Raw genomic sequence first — 25,606 nt, 5'->3', positions numbered from 1 at the left:
GAATGTAACAACAACAAAACAAATAGAATACAATTTTAAAATATTCCTTTAGCAACTGAGGATGCTATTAATATTATCAGATGTTATTAGCTCTGCCTACTTAAATGACTGCAATCATTTCCCCCTTAAAGCTCATTAAAACTTATATACTCTCCTATTTCCCTGGATTTCTAGTCTATGACATAAGCCTTTAAGTTCACCCTTTTTCTTTCCCCACTTCCTGCAATTGTTACCCTCAATACAGAAAGCATACATTAATTGCCAATGGTGCTGCATTTGAATAAGCTACAAAGAAATTCAGTATTATACTCCTAAACAATGCCAACCAGAAAATGACTATTTTAACTTTATTTTGAGTCTTCATAAGACTCAGATAATTTTTTATGGTTTGAGAAACAGATACTGTGCTATGCTCAGAATGGTAGCGTACCTTTTATATTAAGGCATTGACTTTGGATAATGCTGGTATATGCACTAATTTTCCATTCAATAAAAATGGGCCATTACATAGAATATTATTCATCTCTCATGCAAAAAGAGTCCTGCTGAGCCAACTGTCCTTGGTTATTTTTAAGTGTGTCTGAATCCATGTTAATGCCAGTTTGGTTTTCATCTATAAGAACTACAACAGGTTTCTCTTTCTTTTCTTTTATAGGATACATACGTATCTTGTCTCTATTAGTGTCATTTTCTTTACTACCTTGGTTTCCTTCAATTTTATTCTTAAATTCTTTTCCCCAGAATTTTCTTCCTTCTTTTTTTCTTCTACCTTCTTATTACCTGTAGAACAACAATCATTGTGAAAATAATGTGATTCTTATACTCACAAAAGTTATGAAAAATAAACTTGGTCATCATTTAGTTTGCTATCCCTGGCTGAAGAGTGAGAAAGAGAAAGACTGAATGAGTGAGTGATAGGAAGAGCGAGTATAAGCAGGTATATTACTAAAATAGCCACCTTTTGACAAGCAGACTGCTTGATCTTACATTGAATTTCAAGTACAGTTAGAGGAGCAAAATGAAGAATTTGTCTTCCAACAGTCCATGGGGCAAAGGACAGAGAGGGAGAGGGAAGCAAGAATACTCTATCTAAAGCATTCCTTCCCCCACTAGTGAAAGTTGACCCAAACCATTAATTCCCACACATTTTACCTCCAAGGTCTTTTATGCATCTGTGGGAAGTGAGTCTCAGATTGTTTTGCACATTAACAGCAATAAAGAAGTCTTAGAGTAAAAACACAGAGGCTCCCACAGCAGGTGAGAGATGAAACACTTCTCTCCACAAGCAACAGAAAAAACATAATTTTAGATGAAGTTCCCTAGAACAGGGTCTGAGATAAGTATTCTGATATAGGAGATCAACTGAAGGAGTGTTCTTCAGTATAGACCTCTAAATTATTGAATAGAACAAGATATGAAAGGAGAAATACATGGGAAGTGATAGAGTTAGACTTAGTCTGATCAATAAGGAGAGGGCTTCAACCTATAAGCACTACACAGTTGCCCTCCTCCCCTAGAGGCAATCAAATTAGATTATATGTTCACAGGTGCAGTGGTCTATGTCAACTGAGAAAAACAATCAGGAGAAGACTTAGGAGCCAATACTCATAGTGGCTGGGGACAGATATATCGATCCAGTCAAATGTACATAAGAGCAGGTGTCCCAAGGGGTCCTTCTGCTGCATTTCTCCTCATAGCACATATTGTGTCTAGAGATCCTTTGTTTCTTTAATGAGAATTGCTGTAGCTTAATAAGCAGGATAAGTGTATGAACATTAGGTGAGGCCTAAACTGAATCAAGTTCAGCTCATTATTCTACAATATTAAATAGCTGTTTATATCATTAAAAGGCATCTGTAACCTTGAGCTGAGAGAAATGATAACCAGTGTTTATTAAAAATATATTTAACAATGGCTATCATATTATGAAAGAAAACCAATTTGTAGTTATGAAAAAAAAAAAGAAATCCAGCAAGTAATTTGCACAATGGTATTAGTATTTCCCAAACAGACTACTTAAAAGTAGAAACAGGGTGAATATGTTGACTAGCCTAATGACTACATTGAAAATTATTTTTATTTTTGTTTTTGATAGAAAAAGTACAACACCATCATATAGAACATGCTTTTCTCTATAATTCTCTACTCTTTCCTTTTACCTTCTCCTTTTTAATATCTTTAATTCATTCTCTCAACTATTCCAAATGCTGATCCTGGAATGCCCAAAATAACTTCTATGTTACTCCTTTTCAGTCTTTTGTCTATAAATTATGCACCATATATTCTAATCATTTCAGCTTCTCTTTCTTTCCTTCAAGATAATCTCCTTATAAGTCTTTTTACCAGACCTAAAGTTCACTATAGCCTACCTATGAATGGCTGAAACTAGTTTAAATTTTACTCAGCCAGTGTCTCAATAGATTCCTTCAAATACTTACTATACATAATACATAATAATAAATAATAAATGTATAAGTGTGATAGCACATGTGTGTGTATATGTATATTTATATATGTATATATATATACATATTTATATATGTATACATATACAAATATACAGATACATATACACACACGTGCTATCACACTTATATATACACTTATATATGTATACGTATATATTATATACGTATACATATATAATATATACATATACACACACACACACTTACATATTTGTATTAGTTCGTTTTCACACTGCTGATAAAGAAATACCTGAGACTGGAAAATTTACAAAAAAAGGTTTAATTGGACTTACAGTTTCACATGACTTGGGAAGCCTCACAATCATGGTGGGAGGTAAGGCAGAGCAAGTCACATCTTACATGGATGGCAGCAAGCAAAGAGAGAGAGCTTGTGCAGGGGAACTGCTCTTTTTAAAACCATCAGATCTTTTGAGACTTATTCACTATCATGAGGACAACACAGGAAAGACTTGCCCCCATGATTCAATTACCTCCCACTGCATCTCTCTGGCAACACGTGGGGATTCAAGAAGACATTTGGTGGGGACACAGCCAAACCATATCATTTGGCCCCTGGTCCCTGTCAAATCTTATGTCCTAACAATTCAAAATCAATTACGCCTTTCCAACAGTCTCCCAAAGTCTTAACTCATTTCAGCATTAACTCAAAAGTCCACAGTCCAAAGTATCATCCAAAACAAGGCAAACCTCTTCCACCTCGGAGCCTGTAAAATCAAAAGCAAGTTAGTTACTTCCTAGATACCATGGAGATGCAGGCATTGGGTAAATACCACCATTCCAAATGGGAGAAATTGGTCAAAACAAAGTGGATACAGGTCCCATGAAAGTCTAAAATCTATCAGGGCAGTCAAGTCTTAAAGTTTCAAAATGATCTCCTTTGACTCCATGTCTCACATCCAGGTCACACTGATGCAAGAGGTAGGTTCCCATGGTCTTGGACAGCTCTGCCCCTGTGGCTTTGCAGGGTACACCCTCCCTCCTGGCTGCCATCATGGACTGGTGGTGTTGAGTGTCTGCAGCTTTTCCAGGCACACGGTGCAAACTGTCAGTGGATCTACCATTCTGGGGTTTGAAGTATGGTGGCCCTCTTCTCACAGCTCCAATAGGTGGTTCCCTGGTAGGGAGTCTGTGTGGGGGCTCCAACCCCACATTTCCCTACCATACTGCCCTAGTTGAGGTTCTCCATGAGAGCCCTGCTTCTGAAGCAAATTTCCACCTGGACATTCAGGCATTTTCATATCTCTTCTAAAATCTAGGTGGAGGTTCTCAAACCCCATTTCTTGACTTCTGTGTACTGGTAGGCTCAACACCAAGCGGAAGCTGCCAAGGCTTGAGGCTTTCACCTTTGAAGCCACTGTCCAAGCTCTATATTGGCCCCTTTCAGCCACAGCTGGAGTAGCTGGAACACAGGGCACCAAGTCCCTAGGGTGCACACTGAATGGGGAACCTGGGCCCAGCCCACAAAACCACTTTTTCCTCTTAGGCCTCTGGGTCTGTGATGGCAGGGGCTGCCGTAAAGACCTCTGATATGCCCTGGAGACATTTTCTCCATTGTCTTGGGGATTAACATTTGGCTCCTTACTTATGCAAATGTCTGCAGCCACCTTGAATTTCTCCTCAGAAAATGGGATTTTCTTTTCTGTCACATTGTCAGGCTGCAAAGTTTCTAAACTTTTATTCTCTGCCTCCCTTATAAAAAGGAATGCCTTTAACAGCACCCAAGTCACATCTTGAATGCTTAGCTGCTTAGAAATTTCTTCTGCCAGATACCCTAAATCATCTCTCTCAAGTTCAAAGTTCCACAAATCTCTAGGACAGAAGCAAAATGCCTCCAGTCTTTTTAATAAAACATAACAAGAATCACCTTTGCTCCAATTCCCACCAAATCCTCATCTCCATCTGAGACCACCTCAACCTGGACCTTATTGTTTATGTCACTATTGGTGTTTTTGTCAAAGACATTCTAAAAGTCTCCAGGAAGTTCCAAACTTTGCCACATTTTTCTGTCTTCTTCTGAGCCCTCCAAATTGTTTCAACCTCTGCTGTTACCTAATTCTAAAGTCACTTCCACATTTTTGGATGTCATGAGACTTATTCACTATCATGAGAATAGCATGGGAAAGACTTGCCCCCATGATTCAATTACCTCCCACTGGATCCCTCCCAAAACACATGGGAATTCAAGATGATATTTGGGTGGGGACACAGGGAAATCATATTAATGTTTATTATGTATTATAAGCATATGAAGGCATATTTATTTGTACACATTACATACATTATACATAGTGTGTGTACTTATATGTGTACATATATATATGCACCCATAGAGAGGGAGACTTAAAGTTCTGTGAAAGAGAGTTTGTATCAGAGAGCAATACAAGAGCTCTAACACTATACTGCTTATAAGTTTTGCCTGCACTTGAATATATATATTTTTAATACTAAGTCTCTTATTAGAAAGATTTAACTTTCAATGAAAAATACATTCATGCCCTGATTCCATGTCTCTAACATTAAGAAACACACAGTGCACTTTAAGAATTATTACTATTAATGTATATTTAGCATGGGTTTCTAAACAACAATAAATTAATTTCTATATGCAAATCAGGTGGAATCTTTTAAAATAAATGCTCTCATCTTCAAGATAGGAGGTAGTTTCATAACTTGGAGCAAAGTTAGGTTCCTACCCTCCCACAGAAATTGGGAGAAACTTTCACTGTCTTACTTGATAATTATTTTTCAAAGGGATAATGCCCAGATCCTTGACAAAGACACTCAGTTCCGCATTGCAAAACTGGTTGGCAAGAAGCTTTTAAAAGGTTTTGTATCTCAAAGCAGTAGAGAAAGAATTTACAATTTTCTAAAGCAAATGATCTATGAAAAGGAAGTTCAGGGGCTTAGGGGCAGGAAGAAGCCTTTCTAATATTTAGTCAGGCTGAAGAAAATTTTAAAGCCATTTTCATCAGAATTTTCCCTTTTTTCATATTTCTACTCAAATGTCACATCACCTATGAGGCTTTTCTTATCACTTTGTGTTAAATTCAACTTTCCCCTTCCCTTGCCATTCTCTGTCCCCATTGCCTTGCTTTATTTTTCTCTATGGCAATGATCACCATCTGAAACTTGGCATAATTACTTCCTGTCAGTTATCTATTGTCACACAATGCAGCATAAACAAAATAAAATCTCCGTAGCATAACATAATTGGCAGATATTGATCCTGAATCTGGGTCAGCCTGGGATTGGTTAGACAGTTCTACAGATGGTCAGTGGACTGGTGATGGTGGCAAGTGACTCTCAGCTGACCAAGGCTGTGGTCCACTTGGCTCTCTTCTTCCATCAGGCTGGTCTGGGCATGTTCTGATGGTGATGAGCATGGCAGAAGCATAAGGACAGACAAGGGGAAACATGCCAGGTCTCTGAAGGCTTAGACTTGAAACTGCCTTTTCAAAAATTATATCAGTAAGAAAATTATAGCAGTGAAGGAGATCTGATCTGGCCAACTCCCATCTTGCCTTTAGCCTTCAGGCTGAGCTTGAGTATTCCTACGCTTTAGCTAAGCTAACTTCGGGAGCCATTTAATTTATGGTTCAAGTGATAATAGCTCTTCGCCAAAACTTAGCCCCTTTAATAAAGCTAATGAGACACCACCAGGCTAGGAGGATACAGGAGCCTGAATTCTGCTAAAGTGTCGGTGTAAATGATTACCAACTATTATTCCAGAGGTTACAAGATATGGAACTTCTCCAATTAATCCTGCAGATTAATCACAATTGTAGAACCTAAGATTTGCCTTTTGAAATATTTTTTTTCACGCTTTTTGCATGTCTGAAAACTGATGGCTCTACCTGGACCCACCAACCCCTCCTGTGGCCCCACACAGAAACCACTTAGCACAAGAATCTAGTCAGCTTTGACTCCCTATCATTTTATATCCAACCCAACAAATCAGCACTCCCCATACCCTAGTCTCTTACCCACCGAACTATCTTGAAAAACTCAAACCTCTGAGAGCTTGATGAGATTGATTTGAGTAATAAGTGTCTCCTGCGTGGCATGGCCAGCCTTGTGTCAAAGCCACGGTTGTGGCAAATTGCTTTTGTTTGCGCAGCAGGGAGCAAGAATCCATCGGGCTGTTAACAGACTGAGAAACAGCACACTCTTCACTTCCCAAGCAGAGTATGTTTCATAGGAATGTATATACTGCCTTTATTAGGGGAAAACTCCAGAATCATCAGGACACTTGAAAAAGGTTTATTCTCGGTCATTAACACACATCTCTCAATATTCATCTGTGTCTCTTGCCTTGTCTTCCCATTCCTAGATTGTAAGCTCCATGAGGACAGAATTGACTTTATCTATTTTATTTCTGTCTCTCCGTTGTCTAAAATATTGTTTGACTCACAGTGGTAAATTTAACAAACATTTAGCAAATGAATGAATCGATATAATTGTTTAGCAATTCTTCTGGTGCTGTTATAATAATTTGGTAAGTGTTAAAATTTCTGTCCCTGATAATTCATTATATCAGTTACTCAGGAAATATGGACTGGCTATCAGCTCTGGAAACTAATCTGTAATCAATGTTGTAACTAGCATGGTGAACAATATAAACATAATGCTTGCATCATAGAGCTTAAAATTTAGTACCAGTTACTGCTTTTTGTGATGATTGAACATAGCAGCGTTTTTCTATTGTATATTGTGAAGATTGTGGTTGTATATTCTCATTTACTGGTAAAGGATTAGCTGAGTTAAATTTTTGCAAAGCTAATTGGTGGTCCTGAAATCCTCTTATAATGCTGACTTATAACTTTAACTCACGCACACATATAAGCACACACACAAACACAGACACACACAAGCATATTTAATTTTGCTTAAGAATGTTTAATTCATTCAATGAATATTTGGTGAAGAGCATTATGTGTAAGCATCCTCATTAATTGCTGTTGATAAAGTAATAAATAATGTAGATATTGTCTGTGCCTTCAAAGAACTTCCCTGTTTACCGGTGTAGAATGTTTCATACAATCCCTGTATATGTTAAAAATATTCTTTAGTTGTTTTCATATATAACAGAAAACTTGAATGATAGTACAATTGGTACTTAACAATATTTCCTCTTCCTTTGTCTTTTGAAATGACTGTTTAGATCTTGATACTTGCAGATAATTAGACTGGATATTTATAAGCCTCTTTTCTCCCCTCCCAAGTCTCTTCTTTAACTCAGGCAAATTTTCCTATAGTCTTCGATTTTTCTTTTGTTCCAATTGCTGTGTTTTTGTTTTGTTGTCTTTGTAAATATTTATTTAAAAAATACTCCATCTTCCTTGTTTTCTTACACATTTATCATATCTTCTCTCTTCATTTTCATTTTTAGTCTCCTTTCTTCTAGTTACTGTCATGGATTTAATTTTCCATAGTAGTTATTCTCCTTATTACTGTGTCCAAATTATTTTTGACCTGTTATTCCATGACCGAAGTTATTTTTTTTCCTTTGCACATTTTAAAATTGTAGATTGTTTTCTCTCTATTATAAACAGTTTTTCTTCTTTCTCTAAAGGCACAAGATAATAACTTTTTTTTAAATTTTTATTTTTTTTTATTATACTTCAAGTTTTAGGGTACATGTGCACAACGTGCAGGTTAGTTGCATATGTATACGTGTGCCATGTTGGTGTGCTGCACCCATCACTTTTTAATTATCCTTGCACTTGCTGTGTTTTTCTTCTCTTACTTTTTCTTTTACTGTTTTAATATATTGAGCTCTATTTAAAAAGTAAGCAGACATTTGTAGCTGCCATGAGGTAGTATCACTATATTTTTTCATTAATTCATTTGGTTTTGAAAGAGGAAACTTATGATTCAGTTTTACTGTATTATTTTCATTAAAAAAAGTTAAGCCATAGTTTTTTTCTTTGATCATTAAAAACTTCTATGATTACTTTTTAAATTTTGTCACTGTCAAACTATCAGTGAGTTTCCTTATTCTCATCTATATAAATCTACAGTTCGTTCACATCCCAATTTACAAACTAGCTGCCTTCTAGGACTCTGCACATAACTATAATTGCATTGCTCTAACTATAAGCCATTAAATGTTTCCTAAGATCATCACACAAGTTTATTTTCCTGCCAGCTTACACATATATTAACTGAATCTGGAATGTACCCTCTCTCTATCCCTAATCTAGGACTTTCGAAATTCTCAAATGTTCATCTCAAATAAACATTCTTCAAGATGCTTTTTCTGTTTCTTCCATCAAAGTATCTGTGTGTTTCTCTTCTGGGATTTCTGTCATCTGTCTTATATTATTGTCACTTACAAAATATATTAGCTTTCCTAACACAGTAAGAATTTCTTATGGGAAATAACATATTTCATCTACATTTGTGACCCTGCCTATATTCAGAAAAAAAATATAAGATCTATAATGTGATGTCTTTTCAATAAATATTTTGGAATATAAAAGAACATTATATTTTCTTTGAATATTTCAGTGACTTCTCAACACCTAATAAATAAAGATAAATTCTTAACTTAGAAGGATTTCTCCCCTCCCCTTACCTGTAGTCAAGTTTCAACCATTATTTACCATTTTTTTTCTTATTACTAATACCTTAGCCAAATCATGAAACTTGATCTTTCTAGAAAACATCCTAAAGTTAAGCATCTCTATGTATTCACTCATGTGTTCTTGTCTTAGAACATCTTTGTGATCAAAAAACTATCTGGAGACAAAATTAAATTCTTTTGTCTTCATTTATAGCCTTATTATTTGCCTTATTCTTGCATAATTCTTTCTTTCAAATATTTATGGTTTTCATTATGATATAATCATATTATTTAAGAGATACATTATATTCTGACTTATGTTGCTATGAAGTCAGCAGCTACTGCTTAATTTCAACTCTATTATAGGGAATGCAAGTGAATGGACTAAGTTTATTCATTTATATAGCCATCCCAGAACAAAATTTATTGTTTTGTATATGTGAAATACATAAAAAATACCTAGAAAGTATTTTTTAAAAATGATTTTGTTGTGGAAAAACAGATGAATAAATGGCAAAGCAATATTATTTTAATGAAAAAATTCTGAACATTGAAATGAATTGAAATATATTACTTCAATACCTAGAATTATAAATAGGGTGATACATGTCATGTAAATTGCACAAATAATTTTATTTTTATAGGCACACAAACTATATGTTTGCCTTTTTGGACAGAGAAGCTCTTAAATAATCGGTTGCATGTGTCCCTTAGTAAACATAGCTTTAACACTGCAAATCTCTACAGCAGTGTTATATAGAAAGCATTAGTTCTTGCACTAGCTATACCTGAAATAAAGTTTGTTTTCAGTGCAAGTTTCTAATGCTGTTGATTATCCCGTGATGTGGGATAATACCTAGGGATATGTCTTTTATTAGTTATTCCACAAGATGAATCGTATTAGTTTAAAACAAGTTGTTTAAAAAAAATTGTTTATATCACATTATATTACATTAATGTAAACAACCAGTTTACATTACAACTTACATTGAAGTTAATGTCATTTTTAAGCTCTTTAACTTAGGATTCAAGCAATTGAAAAACAAAAACCTTCCCTTTGTCATAAATAATGACTGTCTTAATTATAATCAGATAAGTGTTGTCTTCAAAAAGTCAATGCCTACTTATGCCAGTCATCATAAATGATCACAAAACTCTGCAGCGGTGGTGAGTTAGATATAATATAGATTTAGATATAGATATACAGAGCATATGATGATATATACGGCCACAGATAAGAAATAATAGAAAAATAATCTCTAATTATTTAATTTTTATATTTTGATATTGCTAATTATACACAATACTATTTAAAATACACTGGAGTTGTGCATTTTATATTTTGGTCATTTCAATGGCCCCCTAAAGTAAACCCTTCCTATGTAATTGTCCTATTCATCTTTGCATGTTCAGTGTATGAGTAATACTGAGTTTATAGAGTTCAAGACAGTTTTATGGAGAGTTTTATAATATATGTGAAAGTCTTCACATAAGCTGTAGGTCATCCAGTGGAATTCTATCAACAAACCTACATCATAAAGACACCAACAAATGATAAGTCAAAGGAAGAAAGAATTGGGAGCAGACCTACTTTATTTCTGCAGCAAATCTTCCTACTTTTGAGTACATTTATTTTCATATATAGAGAAACCTCAAGAATATTAAATAACGGATGAACAACTTCAAAAAACAGTATTCTACTGCAGTAAATTATTCACCAAGTGTGTATATTTAGAGATGACTTTTTGGAGTTTATGAAGAATGTTTTATAAAAAGAAAAAATTCAGGGTTAGTAAATTTGACAAGTCAACAAGCCTCCCTTACAATACATATAATACCACACAGAAAGTAAAAAGCCTAGAAAGTTAAGTGCTATGAGAACTTTTGTTATGAATAAAATAAAGTGTGAATAATTAGCCAAAAAAAAAAAAGTTGGAAAAAAGGTCATAGTCACTGCAAAAAGTGTTATTTACTCATGAGTCACACAGGGCATTGGGACTCTGAGCTATTTTATCGTCTTCTAAGAAAACAAACAAAACCCTGCTTAGAATTTAAATTTGCTCTATAATAGAAAACTAAAAGTTTAAAAATTAGAATATTTAAGGTTATAAAAGATCTACAGAAAGTGATCTGATGTAAACATTATTAATTGTTTGATTCTTCAAGAATATCAGTATATTTGAAAACCAGTCTTAGTATAATGGCTCCTATTTTGAAAACATTTCTAAATATGCAAAATAGTGACCAAAATGGTAACCCCCTGTGAATATAATCTTTCTGCCAAATAATTTCAGAAGCAAAATTATAAAAATTATTTTTAAATTTTCTAGCAGAACTATTCTTGTGATATGGGTATATTTAATATGCTTTGCTTAGTATGTGAAAATGCTTTCAAACGGTGATGAGTTTATTGTAATGTGTCCTTTTTACATTGGAAGGGGGAGTGGTTCAGACTGAAATTAACACATATTCTAGGTATGAATTTGACTTTTCTTCTCACAATTTTGACAGTACCACAATCTGAGAGCTTAGAGAGTATTTGTTTTGCTGATAAGGGATCTTACATGATATCACCATAGACCAACAAACTGTTTTTTTAAAGGGAGGTATGGTACTGCATGAATAATTATGAGATCTACTTCTTCTACCACATATCATATTCTTGAGAAGCTGCCATTCTGATATAACATAGAAGAGAGTTTTGAAGGCATTACTGTTATACAAGCTTGGAGTTAAATTTTTGAGAGCTGCATGAAAATTTGAGATGACAGTTGCATGATGCTGTGTCCCCAAGTAGAACACGAAGATCTGGTAATAAGGGATTGAAGTAGGAGAGGTAATGCTTATAATTTCTTTTTGTGATACACTGGGGGATTTGTCCTTCTTGTCTTTACATTCTAGGTTCAGAAGATTTAAAGGTTTTTGTTCCCAGAGGAAGAGCTCTTCCATAAGTGGATAAAGCCAAAATTAAACTTTAAGCTATGGCATCCAAACAAATATCTGGGATTTGTGCCAAGGGACCAGCAGGCAAGGATATAAGACATCATCCTGGCAGGTTATTGACTCAGCATCAAGAGGAAGTACAGCTGCTGTTACACAGTGGGACAAAGGAGAATATGGTTGGCATCAAGGCAGTGGTAGTTGGTATTGGCTCTTAAACCTGCTCACCAGAGCCAGTTATGTACATCTCTTCTCAACTCCTCATTCAATTAGGGTAATATCAGTAGCTCTAAATCAGCCATGGTTGAAATATTTCACTACAGAAATCAGCAAACCTTCAAGAAAGACATTTTCTTTTTTTTTTTTCTTTACAGAAATCTGCTTCTTAAACATTTACCATTATATGACTCATCCAGGAGAGTTTATGGAGCATCTCTTAGTACTCCTTTGGCCATTTTAAATCTTAAATAATTTAATGTAGCAGTCAAAACATGAGGAAGGATTGGAGATCAGGGGCTCAGCCACCGCAGAGATGAGAGTCTGGGTCACTCCATCAAGTAAGCCACTTAGATCAGCAGAGATGATAGGCTAGGGTTGGGTGATTTTAGAATTAATGTTAGAGAAGATACAGAATGAGTATCAGTTGTGGCCTTGAGACCAGCTACAGCAGTGAGGGCTGTATTTTTTTTTTCTAACTTTATATTTTTATGAGCTATAGTGAATATCATTATGCTCCACCTAGATTTCCTTTCAGAAATGAGGTATTCATGCCTCACCTACTAGATTTGTTAGCTACTGAGGGCACACAACTGAGTTCCTCTACAGCAATTACCCTTGGTTTGAAGTATACCTTTTCTTCAGTTTAAGTTGCACCTTATTTCTACGCATTCAGAGACTGCTATGGAAAGCAATACAAAGGCCCAGAGGTTTGTCTTAATTCAAAGCAGTTTTCAGTTGTCTTCATGAAATCAGCTGAGATGGTGGTCATGCCTATCATCATTGAACTCCTGCCCCAACTGGGTTACTTTTCTTCCTAACAGATGTTGTTCCTGAAACTATTCCCAATAAACTTCTGGCACATCAATCTCAGTCACAGATTCTGAAATGCCAACTCTACAGGTAGATTTTACAAAAGCTTGAATAAACTTATTTCTACAAATTAACAGAAAGTTTCCTAAAACTAAAGTATATTTACCACTGTTACATAAATATAATATAACCCCATTAGCCCTATAGCCTATAGCCTTCAAAATGTCATCCTGAGTCTAGCATTTCCTTGCTCCTATATTTAGCAATTTATAGATAATATTGTGATCTCATTTTCATGAAATTTTGGTGAATCCTGTCACAAAAAATGTTTTCCTTTACAGGCAAAGTATGATACTTCAAGGAGCTTCTAGATGGGAATGTAAGGCTAGTGAATGAACACATTCTCTCTCTCTCTCTCTCTCTCTGTGTGTCTGTATGTGTGTATGTGTGTGTGTGCATTGTACATCTTGACTTCTTTAAAGTAAATGATTAAATTTGTTGAAAAAAAATCAATCTTAGATTTACTTTCTTCTAATATGGTACCTGGTAGTGATATTCAAAGAGAAGGTAACTATCTCTTCCTCACTTTTAATTATTCAAACTTACTGTTGGCTACAAAACTAATTAGTGTGAAGATTCTTTTAGCTTGATTGTTTTGCCACACTCTATTTCTTCCTGGAAAATACTAACCGAAATCTGAAGCCTAGCAGCAAACAAGTAATGAGCTGAGATAAATCATATACAGAGTGAGAATGCCTATGCCAGGTAGGAATGTTCCTTTGAGATCAAGAAAAGGAGATTCGCTGGATGAATTATTTCCTTCTTTGTAATTATTTTGAAGGTCTTATAATTGAGAACTTAATTTAATTGGCTGTATGTGGGAAGTTAAGGAATTCAGATGCAAAAAAAAAAATACAAAAATCAACAAAGCCAAAATTTGTTTTTTGAAAGAATAAATAATATTAATAGACAGCTAGCTTGACTAATAAAGAAAAAAATAGAGAATAACCAAATAAACATAATCAGAAATGGCAAAGGGACATCACTGCCAATACAGAAATACAAAAAAACCCTCAGAGACTGTTACAAAAACCTCTATGCACCTATGCACACAAGCTAGAAATCCTACAAAAAATAGATAAATTCCTGAGAAACATACAACCTTCCAAGATTGAATCAGGAAGAAATTGAAACCATGAACAAACCAATAACGAGTTCTGAAATTGAATCAGCATTAAAAAGCCCCCAACCAGAAAGAGTCCAGGACCAGGTGGATTCACAGCCAAATTCTATCAGACATATGAAGAAGAGCTGATATCATTCCTACTGAAACTGTTTCAAAAAAATAGAGGGAACTCCTCCTTAACTCATTCTATGAGGCCAGCGTCTTTCTAATAGCAAAAACCTGACAGAGACACAACAACAAAAAAAGAAAACTTCAGGCCGATATCCTGGATGAACACAGTTGCAAAACCCCTCAACAAAATACTAGCAAACTGAATTCAGCAGCACATCAAAAAATAATGCTGGGATAACTGGCTAGCCATATGTAGAAGACTGAAACTAGATCCCTTCCTTATACCACATAAAAAATCAACTCAAGGTGGATTTAATACTTAAATGTAATACCTAAAAACTACAAAATCCTTGAAGAAAACCTAGGAAATACCATACTGGACCTAGGCCCTGAAAAAGATTTCATGACAAAGACAACAAAATCAATTGCAACATAAACAAAAGTTGATAAATGGGACCTAATTAAACTAAAGACATTCTGCACAGCAAAAGAAACCATCAAAAGAGTAAACACAGAACCCACAGAACAGGAGAAAATATTTGCAAATTATACATCTGACAAAGGTCTAATATCCGTAATCTATAAGTAACTTAAATTAATAAGCAAAAAACAAGCTCATTAAAAAGTGGGCAAAGGACATGAACAGTCACTTCTCAAGAAAAGACATTCACATGGCCAACTAGCATATGAAGTAATGCTCAACATCACTTATCATTAGAGAAATGCAAATTAAAACCATGATGAGATAGCATCTCACATCAGTCAGAATAGCTATTACTAAAAGTCAAAAAATAACATGATAGTGAGGTTGTGGAGAAAAGGTAATGCTTATACACTGCTAGTAGGAATGTAAATTACTTTAGCCACTGTGGAAAGCAGTTTGGAGGTTTCTCAAAGAACTTAAAACAGAACAACTATTTAACCCAGCAATTCCATTATTGGGTATATACCCAAGGAATATAAATTGTTCTACCATAAAGACACATTCATGCATATGTTCATGGCAGCTCTATTTGCAACAGCAAAGACATGGAAGCAACCTAAATGCCCATCAACAGTAGACTGAATAAAGAAAATGTGGGGCCGGATGCGTGGCTCATGCCTGTAATCCCAGAATTTTGGGAGGCAGAGATAGGTGGATCATTTGAGGTCAGGAGTTCGAGACCAGCCTGGCCAACATGATGAAACCCTGTCTCTACTAAAAATACAAAAGTTTGCCGGGAGGCCAAGGCAGGAGAATCGCTTGAACCCAGGAGGCGTAGGTTGCAGTGAGCCAAGATCACGCCACTGCACTCCAGCCTGGGTGACAGCAAGACTCTGTCTCCAAAAAAAAAAAAAAAAAAAAAGTGGTACATATACATCATGGAATACTATTCAGCCATTAAAAATATGAGATTATGTCCTTTGCAGCAACATGGATGGAGCTGGAGGTCATTTTCCTAAGCAAATTAAGGCAGAAACAGAAAACCAAACACCGCATGTTCTCACTTATAAGTGGGAGCTAAACATTGAGTACACATCGGCACAAAGAAGGGAGCAATGAACACTGGGTCCTACTTGAGGATGGAGGGAGAGAAGAGGGTGAGGATCAAACAACTCCCTATCAAATATTATGCTTATTACCTGCGTGACAAAATAATCTGTACCCCATACCCTCACAACATGCAATTTATCTATATAACAAACCTGCACACAATAAAAAAAGAGAGAAATGAGATAAATTGTCTATCTTACCTTTATCACCTAGATAGCTCAGAAATAATATAATATATATCCTCTCTGCTGGATTCTCCACCTTGGCTCCATGTCTCTCCACAAAGTTGCTCAAAGAGAAATGACCACTTATTTATAATAATAATAATATAAAGGCACAACACCACTTAATCACATACAAAATAAAAATGTTTTATGAAATGAAGTTTATTTTATAGGAAATTCTACATTTATATTGCCTAACAGTCTTCTTATATCTTTCTCCTAAAACTTTGTGTGTGTGTGTGTTTCACAGTTACATGGTATAATCAAAATGCATATTAATATTTGTGAAGTGGTGATTATGAAATTGGATGTTGCCTTAACCAAACAGAAAACAAATATGTACCAAAAATAAAGAACAAAAAAAGTCCTGGGCCCCTTAAAACTACTCTTCATTTGTTATCTAAGGGAATGATCCTAGCTGCTTATATTAGTTTTGATTTTAGCTCTCCAAAGGGAATAAATTGACATACTACCTGGGAACACTGTGTTGATCACAGGGAATCCAGGAGTGAAGAGACATTATTCAATTATTTTAAGAGTTTATATTTTTTGAATAATAAATGCGTATGTAATGCACAGAGTAGAACAGTGTCAGTGGCTATCATTTACTGAGCATTCACTTTGTCCCGTATTCCTTATAGACATTTCATGTGATATTAATTTAATCAGCAGAAATAGCAATAATTTATGTTTGGGGTGATTAGGGTAAAAAGAGAGTAAATAAATGTACCAAATAGGTAACATTACATTTTGAAAATAATTTTACTGATATAAGACCAATTTAATTTTTTAACCATCTTGCTCATGATTAAAGAAACTATATATATATGTGTGTGTGTGTATATATATCTATATACATCTTATTGATCTATTATACTAATAAAAAATAAGAGGAGTGAGTTGAACATTTGTATTCAATTTTGTAGCATTATCTACATACATACATCTAACACAAAAGTATCAAAATCATATTTTATTATATATAGGGATCACTGCTTAAATTATCAGATATTTATTGAGATGTTACCCACCCCAAGGCATTTGGATATTTTTTTCAATAGATTAATTATTACTGATAGGGTAGTAGAAAAGTTCAAATGATTTCAAATCTAGACATATTGTGAGAAATATTCAGATATCTGTAAAATAGTAAAAATGAGCAACTTTTGAATCTTAATTATTCCAGTAAAATAAAACATAATAAATTCAATAATGAAGCAAATCATGAAGTGAGGGTGTCACAGGGAGATTGATGTCCAGATATTCCCCAAGGCAACTGGGGAAGAGTTCACCGGAGACATTGCTCATCTAATTCTAATGAATAACAAGAACCTTGCCAGGTAAATAAGAAGAGAAAAAATATCCGACAGAAAATTTACAGAAAGATGATTTTAAAAGAAGAAAATTGCCTAGTAGTGAGAGCATAGCAAGTGAAAGGCAGAGTGGTACAAAATGAAGATGAACAGTTTCCCTAAGGTAACCTGTGATTTCTAAGAAATGCATGACACATTGGCTCTATCTTGTAGCCCAAATAAATGGTAATTTGATGAAATTTTGAGTTAATAATTCTCATATATTGGAGATAAGGAGTCTTCCTACATCTCCCCTATAATTTCTGCATTCAGGTTTTGTTTCCAGTGGGTTACAGCGAGTAATGGATAGACACTGGGATCCTGGATTATAGGTGTTAGCCTATTCTCACATTTTTATAAAGATACTACCTGAGACCGGATAGTTTATAAAGGAAAGAAGTTTAATTAACTCACAGTTCTCCTTGGCTTGGGAGGCCTCAGGCAGCTTACAATCATGGTAGAAGGCAAAGAGGAAGCAGGCTTGGATCTACTAACATGGTGACAGGAGAGAGAAGTTCTAGCAAGAACAGGGAAAACTGCCTTATAAAATCGTCAGATCTTGTGAGAACTCACTCACTATCACGAGAACTGCATGGGGGAACCATCCCCATGATCCAATCACCTCTCACCAGGTCTCTCCCTTAACATCTGGGAATTACAATTCAAGATGATATTTGGGTGGGGACACAATGCCTAACCATATCCGCAGACTAACTCCTACCCTGACATATGACATATGACATGTGGATGAATGGAGCCAGGGACTGACCTCACTTCAGATTAGAAAGGATTGGGTCATGGTGTCATTAATTTAGGAAGGAGCACAAGCCTGCTGACTCTTGCCCTGCTGACCTTTGTGGCTGCTCTTTTAGGATGTATGAGTGGCTTCTGTACTGTTGATATGCTCTTTCTCCCTGTGCAGTACTTCTTCCCGTAGACCTCAATGGCTGCCCTAACACCTCCCATTGGATCTGTGAGATTTACCCTGCCCCATTTTTTTTTTTTTTTTGGTTCTGATAATCCTTCATATAATTCAAGTGAATAAACCGGAGGTCATTTAACTCAATTTTCCTTCCCACCTCTGATTTGGATTACTCTGTTTAGCAGCTTATTTACCTAGATCAGTCAAAATTTTTCTCATTTCAAGCTTATTGTATTCCTACTATTCATATTTCAAACATATTCATGGTCCCTGAACCCTCACTTTTTCCTTGAGATACTCCCTTTCTCTCTGAAAGAGTAAAATAACATGCTTTCAGAAATAAGAAATGCCTGCCAATCTTCACTGGTATTTGAAGATGTCGCATCAACAGCCTGACTCACCTGCTGAGCCTGCAGTGATGGAAATAGGGTCTTTCTTGGATAACCCAGCACATTTCTTCCTTGCAGGGGCTTGGATATACAGAAATCAAGAGAGGAAGTCTATGTTACACTACTCTTCTGCTATAGTATCATCATTTACCAGCTGTATGTGCTTAGACATTTTGCCTTTCTGTTTATTCATTGATAAAATGGTCACCATAATACTTTTTTTTTCTTCTGAGGTAAATAGATTCCTGTGTTAGAAATTTCTTTCAAAATGTTTACTGTAAATCATTGCAATTACTGTAAATCCCACTACAATAAATGCAGCACTGTTAATTTGGGTCAGGCAAATAACCTCCAGACTATAACCAGGAAGTAGAGATAGCATAGAACTTTGAAGAGAATGTTATACTGGGGAAAAGAACAACAGAAAAGAGTTGGTGAGAAAAAAAATATTATAGAGATTTTATGGATAAGGAACCATTAAAAAAGGAAGTACAGAGCACACAACTTAAGGCATGAGATTCAGGACTGCAAAAGATATTTAGAAGAGGCTCTGCTATCCTCACAAGAAGTGGAAGATGCATCATGGAAGGCCTCCACAGGACCCTTCCAGCACCTCCGGTGTTCAACATTTCTAAGATTAGTATCTATTGCTCCCTCTATCTTGCTAATCTGACTTGACTTCATTCTTTCCAAAACATTGTGGGTAAAATCTCCTACTGGAAGGCTGTCTTGGAATTCTCAAGTTGTGCTACTCCTCTTGGCTCTTATATCTTCCTAAGCATTATTGAATAATATTTATCACTACATTATATTGAAACCATCAATAAATCAGTCACCTATTTTCACAGAAAAGACAATGTGTGTTCTTCTTTGGCCTCTGAAAACACAGGACAATGCCTGGCTGAATGGCTCATATTAGGTTCTTTACAATCTAAATGGAACTGCAATTAATTCCTGTAATCTTTAGCCTATATTAAATGCACAGTCTTTGGTCTTCAACCATTTTAATACTAAGATTTTATCATTCTAATTCTATGTCTAACTCAATTAACACAAGCTGAATTTTTCACATCCTTTTCTGGAACTTTTCAGAGATTGTTTCCTTTAATTGCAATATTTTCATCCAAAGACACCTGTCAAATTCCTTGCCTCTTTGCAGACTGAAATCTCATTTATAAAGGAGCTGTTTATAAAAAACTCTTTTTGACTTCTCCAGTAACAAAAAATTTATACTATTTTCTCATTGCTTCTGCCCTCCTCATTTCAATGTACCAGGTCAGTTCTTGCCTTACAGCCCCAAAAGGAGTCTACATTTGTTTTAAAACTGTAAGGCCACGGAAAGGACAAAAGCTACAAGTCAAAAGAATTTGGATTGAGTCCTAGCTCTGCTATTAACTAGTTTGTAGACTTAACCAAGCCATAATTTTTGAAAGATTGATTCCTCTTATATTGAAACTATACACATACTCAAATATATTATTTGTGTTAATATAACATTTGATGTTATGCTATGTTTTGCATATGTTACCAGAAAATAAGGCTTTAAAATGCCGATTTATTTGTTACTCCTTTAACAAGTATGGGAACTGGAAGTAATATTTAACAGAGTAAAAAGTAATATAAAAATCAAAATATGTGTTCTGCTACTATGGAAAAATATATAACACCATCTAGTTACTCCTTGTCCTAAAAGAATGTGTGATATATTTGTTTGAATACATAGTACAATTCAATATGTATAGTCTATAAATTTCAAACTATAAGCATGAAAAAAATACTGAAACAGAGGATTTATTAGTAAAATCCTTATTTTTTATCATTTTTTGAGGGAGATATTATGCTTGCTATAATTTCAGACTCTGATTATGATTGATGGAGCCTTTGCTGTGCTAAGTAATAACTTAATAGGAAGGGACCTATCTACTATCCAGTATAATCCAAAATGCTTTATTTACTTTCTATCCCATCCTCCACTTCCCATAACTCAGTTCCAGGTATTCTATGATCATATATAATTTTCCTCATTTATTTTAATATATATTAATAACGTAAAATCATTAACACTCAATTTAATTGGAAATCTTTCAAAATTATATATCATAATTTATTATTAATGTATTTTTATTATTCCTGGTTTCTGTTCTATATGACATGTTGTGGCTGCTGTGTTATTACTGCTTTTTAATGAATACTTGCAGATTTTAGCTAATCTGCAACTTCACATGGTAAAATGTAGAGAAGAGTAATATTCTGTAATTTTGAAAATAAAATATCTTTGACTATATTATTCTGTTTGTTTAAAATGTGGCTCATGCCATAAGTATCATGTCCTATAACATAATAATATAAAACACCAAGATCAATAAATTAGATCAAATAAATATAGAAATATTTTTTAAAAATTATGTACGTAGATAATATTTTTATTTTGACAGTATAATAAAGAGCTAATTAAAAATTGGAGAAAAGTTCTTTCCAAATTGGTATAAATCCTGAATTATAGTTTTTTTAAAAATATATAGTTTTAGACTAATGCCACCAAATTTATATTGTATATCTTGGGAAGAATCCTTACTTAGTAGAATCCCTTGGGGGAACTGTTTTACTGCTTAGCTAAGAACTATTTAAGATTAACGTTTCAATTATTTGACAGCAAATGTGATCTTAAAAAGTGTTTTAAGAGCTCTAAAACACTTATTATCTTAAGTAGTTTGAAATGGTCTTTCACTTTATGTACACTCTTAATTTGATTAACATTTGTTATAGAGCTTATAGAGATAAATGTCAGCCTAAAATTGGGCTGAAGTGCTAAAAATTTTGAATTAAACAAATGCAACTTAATGAGACCTTACTGCAGATCTTCACAAAACCCACATAGAAATGCTCAATGTCTTGCACATTGACTTATTAGTAGAATGATATGGAGTCCATACAAGATTATTCTTAAATTATATATCTTCAGTTTATTGCTTTAATATTCTGAAGTGTTTGCATAATAAAATAAATGACTTATATATGTTGTAGAGTGGTATTCCTACACTTCCAAAATTAGGAAAAAAAGGAAAAATCTTCATTTCCTATAAAATTGACACAATAGAAAACTCATCCTCTCTTTGGAATATAATCAAAAGAAAAGATCCATATATTTCAAATTAAGCTATATAATTTTAAGTACTTATTAGAGTTTGAAATTGCAATTATTATTTTAAATAAAACATAGTAGAATAGTGACATTATGAGAAAGGATTAATATTCACCTAGAAACAAGACATATTTATTGACTCTTACGTGTTGTCCGGCATACCCAATTCCCCATGACAATAAAGGTGAAGATGTAACTTTCTACTTGGATTGTTCTGATCTCAGGTGAATTCATGCAGCATGTCAGGAGAGACTTTCTTACCCCAGAGTTTTCTCAAACAGCCCTACCAACTAATTTGAACAATGGGCACGGCAATGAGAATAGATCTAAAAGATTATTAATTAACCAGAAATAAGAGTCACTGGGAGAAGCATAACACATCAGTGGAAATAATAGGTTTTCAGATCTCTAGAAATTCTTTAATTAGTATGCATAGCTATCCCCAATTTTATATAATCAAACACATTTTCCTTTGTTTCCTCTTTTAACTCCAGTTCCAAAGTCTGGGAGAACTACATACCACCCAGCGTTGTCCCATAGTGCTGCTTGCTTCAGCACCCAACTAACACCTCAACACCCACTTCCTTTTATTACCAAGGTCTTTCTTTGATAAGAAAACCTAACAACATATTTATTAAACAGCATTTGAACCTGCACATGATAATATATTTTATGGCTAATTGTATTTCTTGTTATTTTTACACATCACCGGTGTGCGTATGATTATTGAGTTGTGGGAGGTATCATTGGACTTGCATTTTATCTGAATCAGCACATTAATGTTCTCAGTTATAACTAGATGACACTGTAATTTTTCTCACTCAGAAGAGGATGCTGTTATGATTAACCTAGACACCAGACAATGTTCCGTAGGGTGTGGTGTTCTTCATATGAAATCGCTGAAGTCTTTAAACTGTGTGTGGAAAAAATTGAGTGGATTACTTCTGAACTTATAATTAAGGATGTGACAGTTGATTTGTGTTTCTTCTTAGAAGGACTCACAGGTGATACTCCATGACTTACTCATTTAAGTAGGTATGTTATGGATTAAATGTGATCACACAATTTTTAAAACCATAAATTCCTTTATTAAGTGAAAAGAACTTTTTTAAAAGATGCTCTTATGATGCACATAGTGAGATGCTAGTGGTGGTAGAACTAATTAGTTTGATAATTACGTAGGAACTTGTAATATGACCCTTTCCAAATCACTGCAATTTGTATTTAAAACAATGTTAGACCAAGTAGACGAGAATATTTATACATATTGTGGAAATTTTTCATGATATCTAAAATGTAATTGCAGAGGTATCATAAAGTTGTATTATATTTGACATATTTGAAACAATGCCATGATATTATAAATGTCAGTGGTATATCCATGGTATATCTATTTGACCAATAGATACCAATTTGCATAAAATCTACCCTTATGCTTGCAGCATTCTAATTAGAAGGAAAGTGTTAGTACTGTCCTAAATAACTTGTTTGAAAAGTTTAAAATAAATAGATTTTAAGACAAAAAGAAAATCTCAGCCTCGTTAAATCAGTTTGTTAGCGTTTTCTTAAATGGAAACTTTCAATGATAATGGTTCAAATGAGAGAAACAAACCAAAACAACAACAACAAAATTACTTTCAGGCAATATTATTTTCTATCTCCAACAAATGAAGTAATACTTAACATTTTAGTTAATGAAATGTTAAATGGGGCTTATGGCTTAACATTTTTTAGTTTAATGTCAGATTCAATATCTTTTTTTCTTTCAAATTTAGTGTAGTTCTATAAAGAAGCATTCAAAATTTGGATAAAGTGAGCATGGTGATAAGAAAATCTAGAGTTTAACAATTTACTGCAACAATCTCAAGACATCCATTCTTAGTAGAGCTTAGTAAGAGAAACTAGAGTTGTGCTAGAGTTAGAAACAGCATTCTGAGTGCCTAAAGTGAGCCCCATCCTGTCTCAGGAAGCAATAAGCTAACTTAGCCAGCTCTTTTTATCTCTAAACCAGGCATCTTTGAAACTCCAGCTATAGAGGAGGAAACCTAATGTGAGAGCTTGAAGCTTTTGCGTGAAGTCATATCATCAGTAGGAAAACCAATGCTCACCTGACTTATATTAGCCATTTTCCTTCCTAACGCTAATGACATTAACTACGATCTTGTCTTGACAAACCAAAATTGGTTTGGAGAAATATATATCCCAATATAATACAGGAAATTCAATCAACTGTTATATTTGATGCAGAGAACATAGTGCCCCATGGTATTAGAGATGATCTTAAGAAATATGTCTTTGTCTGAACATGAGCAGAGAGGTTGAACTAGAAAAAAGAACAGAAAGAAGTAGCTTTATGTAAGGCGATTTTCAAGTTAAGAAGTTAGTTAATAATTACAGGTGGCCTGGATTCTTAGTCTTTTAAACCTCTTGCCCAATCCACAAAAACTATTATTACTTTGTTCATAAATAATATCTAGTTTAAGTAGGGGTCAGAGATACTTCCAGAGAAAATGTGCACCCTTACCAAATAATATTCTGAACAAGAAACCTTTCTCCAATGAAACTGTAAGCACATGTTTCAGCCCTCTTGTCTGTGATTTAGAACCCTGCAACAGCTGCTTTTATTCTCCGTCACCATCTCAACATTGCCATGGTTATCTTTGCCCAGACTTGCTTACCTATAATTTAGTTTTAGGGGAAACTTAATGGAAACTTATGTTACTCCACACTGGCATATGTGATATCTGTGTTATGTGTGGGTAGATCATATTTTTGTTATTATTAACAAAATTTTGTTAATTTATTTTGTTAATAATTAATTAATTTTGTAATTATTTGTAACTACTAATTTTAATTCTGCTTTTACTAACATTTTGTCAAAATTTACATGCAGAAAAATACACACATTTTAAGTGTAACATTCGATGATTTTTTGCCAAGCTGACACGAAAAAAATCCAAACCCTAATTAAGATGGGCGACTATCGCTAACAAAAATTTATAGAATATTTCAAAACACCTAGAAGATTTAGAATGTTTCTAACACAAAGACATGAAAAATGTTTGAGGTGATGGATATTCCAATTACCCTAATTTGATGATGACACATTGTATGTATGAAAATATCACGTGTATCTTAGAAATATGTGCAATTACTGTGAATCAATGAAAAATAAATTATCAGTTAAAAATATTTTCCTTATCTCAGGAAGTTTTTTTCTGCCTCCTTTCTAGATACACTCTACCACTTCTGAAGTAAATACTGTTTTGATTTCTGTCATCATAAATTTGTTTATTCATTATTCATGTAGTATCAGCAACATTTGGTAAAATAAGTATTCTTAAATTTAGCAATTTTAGTGGTTATAAAATATTATTTGATTGTGGGCTAAATATTCACTTTCCTAATAACTAATAATAATGAGCATCTTTTTCTGTGATTATTTTCCATATGTATATGTCCTTTGTAGCCATTTTTTCTAAATGTTTGCCGTTTTAAAATGTTATATATATATTCTTATTAATGAGCTTTTAGTGTTTTTATGTATTCAAGTTCTTTCTCAGACATATATATTGTGAATATTTTCTCTCATATTGATGTTTACACATTCATTTTCTTATTACTATGTTTGTATATGGTTTAAAACATTCTATGAGATCTAATTTATCAAATTGTTTCATTTCTATTACAGTCTGTGCTTGCTGTGTCCTCTTTGATAGTATT

General features: G+C 34.1%; 1 long non-coding RNA gene across 2 annotated transcripts in view; it reads right to left on the bottom strand.

Moving 5' to 3' along the window:
• The window catches only part of LOC129058316 (uncharacterized), a 52,974-nt gene extending 48,578 nt beyond the window's left edge, over positions 1-4,396 (bottom strand). Inside the window, exons 1-2 of one of the 2 annotated variants that reach the window (XR_008523417.2) lie at positions 4,354-4,396; positions 701-780 (exon numbers count right to left, since the gene is read on the bottom strand). This is a non-coding gene — a long non-coding RNA (uncharacterized LOC129058316). Of the gene's footprint in view, positions 1-700; positions 783-4,353 lie in introns of those variants that run through there. The other variant, XR_008523416.2, reaches the window with a different exon arrangement.
• Positions 4,397-25,606: the final 21,210 nt, after the last annotated feature.

This window comes from Pongo abelii, chromosome 2 (genome assembly GCF_028885655.2).
Source record: "Pongo abelii isolate AG06213 chromosome 2, NHGRI_mPonAbe1-v2.0_pri, whole genome shotgun sequence".
NCBI lineage: Eukaryota > Metazoa > Chordata > Mammalia > Primates > Hominidae > Pongo > Pongo abelii.
This window is presented reverse-complemented; position numbering and strand designations above follow the sequence as displayed.